This window comes from Nanorana parkeri, unplaced genomic scaffold, assembly GCF_000935625.1.
Source record: "Nanorana parkeri isolate BGI_ZX_2015 unplaced genomic scaffold, ASM93562v1 scaffold71, whole genome shotgun sequence".
Taxonomy (NCBI): Eukaryota; Metazoa; Chordata; class Amphibia; order Anura; family Dicroglossidae; genus Nanorana; species Nanorana parkeri.
The window spans coordinates 2,589,535-2,592,399 of NW_017306339.1; positions in this window are offsets into that span (position 1 = coordinate 2,589,535).

Consider the following 2,865-nt stretch of genomic DNA (forward strand, 5'->3'; position numbering starts at 1 on the left):
TTTTACAAATCTAAATGCAAGTGTATTGTTTTCTATGCTTATGCACGCAGCTGTGTGATCTGTAAAAGCGCACTGCGCTCAGATGCAAACAATCAAAATCAAAAGATCTGCAGCTGAGGTCATTAAATTTACGCATGTACACATGTACATGCATTCACACATACATTTATTGGAATGGTATAGAAGTAGAATTTTACACAACTGAACGCGGTGCAGCTGTTTATATGTCTGTACGCATGTAAAAGCAAGCACTTTACTGACTGTTTAATGTTATGCGTAAATGCAATCTGCCAGCAAGATCATGCAATGCTATGTCCCTCAGCGTCCTCACTAGACCTTAGACCGCTGGAACAGAGGGGGAAAGAGGCTGGAGGGACCGGTCTAAGCGCAAGTCGGCTGCGAGGTTCCAGTGAGTACAGCTTTATTTTCTCACCTAGACTAAAGATGAACACTTAACCCTTGTAAGGCTGGTTTAGCCCCACTGCAAGGATTAAGATTAGGGATGCACCAATACCGATACTAATATCGGTATTGGTGCCGACACTGGGCATTTTTCGGGTTTAAATTTTTTATTGAAATTTTAGACAAGACAAAAAGAAAATTACATCAGACATCACATATGATAAGTATTAACTTTGACCTTCATGGCAGAACAGACATATCAGATGCTTGCACAAAAAAACCAAAATTGGCCTTTCTACAATAAGCTCATAATAGCAATATCAGAAGACCAATGAGAAAAAAAAGGGGGGTAAAAGTATAAAGAAGGAAAAGAATAAGAAAAGAGCAGGGAAGTATCTGGGACATGGCAAGTATAGTGTGATATAATGGCAGCAGAATTTGGCTAAGGGGACTGAGAAACATGTAGATATTGCGTCCACGGGTCCCAAATCCGTTCAAATGTATCTCTAGTATCTTTGATGATACTATTCAATTTCTCATGTATCATTATCCACGATAGTTTAGAAATGACTTGTTTGAACGGGACGGTTTGGGTTTTCCAGGCTTGAGCTAGAGGAATTTTTGGCAGCCAGAAAAAAGAATGACAATAGTGCAGCTTCAGGCTTGGGCAAACCGTGGACTGGACGATTTAATAGACACTGGACATTTTCAAGAGCACCTGGTGACACGCCGCGGCCCGGGCACAGCCTTGGTGACACGCTGAGCACTCCTCTGGTGACAGGCCGTGCACAGCCCTGGTGAGAGGGTAAGCACAGCCCAGGTTACAAGCCGCACACAGCCCAGGGGAGACGCTGCACACAGCCCTGGTGACAGTACATATGTAAAATATACTGTACAATACTAGATCACAATAGAAAGGGGATTTTTAACCACTTGCTGTCCGGCCATTGTCATTTTAACACCAGGACAACTGACTTCCAATGGCGGGTGGGCGTTTGTAAACATCTTCTCGATCCCCCCATCCCATGCAGGAGTTTGATACATACAAGCGTTTGTTACATACATAACCTATAGTGCCACCCGAATGCTTGTATTGTGCAGGGAAGTGTGCTCTGTGGCTGGATCGGAGGGAGATCAGCACACTTCCATTGGCTAATCTCCCGTCTGATCAGTGAATGCGGACGTGGTGCGAATTACATGTTTAGTGTCTATTTACCCGACCTGACCCTATCTTTTACATTTTGGGTGGGTGCAACAACAACAAAAAAAAAAATTGCATTGGAACTAATAGCTAGATTGCTATTGGCTATTTCAATTTACAATAGCTATTGCACCCGCCCTCTGCTGCTGTCAGTCAGCAGAGGTGGACCTGATGGCGAACTTCAGGTCCACCTCTGCTAATTGACAGCAGCAGTGGGCGGGTGCAATAGCTAGTCGGCTATTGCAAATTGAAATAGCCAATAGCAATCTAGCTATTAGTTCCTATGTCGGTTTTTTTTTTCTGACTGACGGCGGCCCCGATGTCAGAACCTTCCCCCCAAAAAAACCAGATCGCATGGAAAGGTTAACTCTGCTAGATAGTGCAGAATAAACCTTTCAGGGAGAAAATGTTTCTTTCCCGGGTGTCTGGGAGCCGCTATCTAATAGCGGGAGACTCCCGGGAACATCCGGGAGAGTTGAGATGTCTGCTGAATACTGACTCAGCGCTGAATACAGAAAAATGGCCTGGACCGGAAGGGGGTTTAACACCCCCGGCTTCAAGTGGTTAAACAGCGTACATCTGAAAGCAGTGAGGGCCGCATCCGACAATACCTCTTTATCAAGTCAAGTCCTTCCTATCATATAGACAGCCCAATGACAAACTGAAGGAGTGCACAGTGAAGGCTGTGTGTTCTGCTGCTAAATTTAAACCAGTTGCTTTACATTGTCAGCTTGCAACAGGAAGTGTTGTCACTGGCAGGTTCTTCAGGTAACAAACTTCAGATAACAAATGATTTGCTTACAAAAACTTTATACAGTGAGGCATGATGCCAAATATATACTGAAAATTTTATTTAGGGTTTAAATACACTTACTTCCATTCACTAGCATTCGCCGTCTGCTCCTGCCAATGGTCCATATTGTTAATAAAATGAACCTACAGTGCGACAGATGGTAAATGCAGTAGGATCTAGGCAGGAAAGATTTACCTGCTTTTATAATAATGTGTTATTGTATGTTTATTTAGCTATAGTCCACTTTAAAAATTTAAATAGTTGCATTACCCATCAAATTCTATGATGTTTCTGGTTTCAGAAAACAACAAACATCTGGCCAGTTACTATGGCAACACCATAACCAACAGCCTGGTTATGCTCATGTTTGAAAAATCAGCAACAGAATAATTTACTCTGAGGACACAAAGCAATGTAAATTATATGTGTATATATACAGTGTGTGTGTATATAGATTATATATATATAT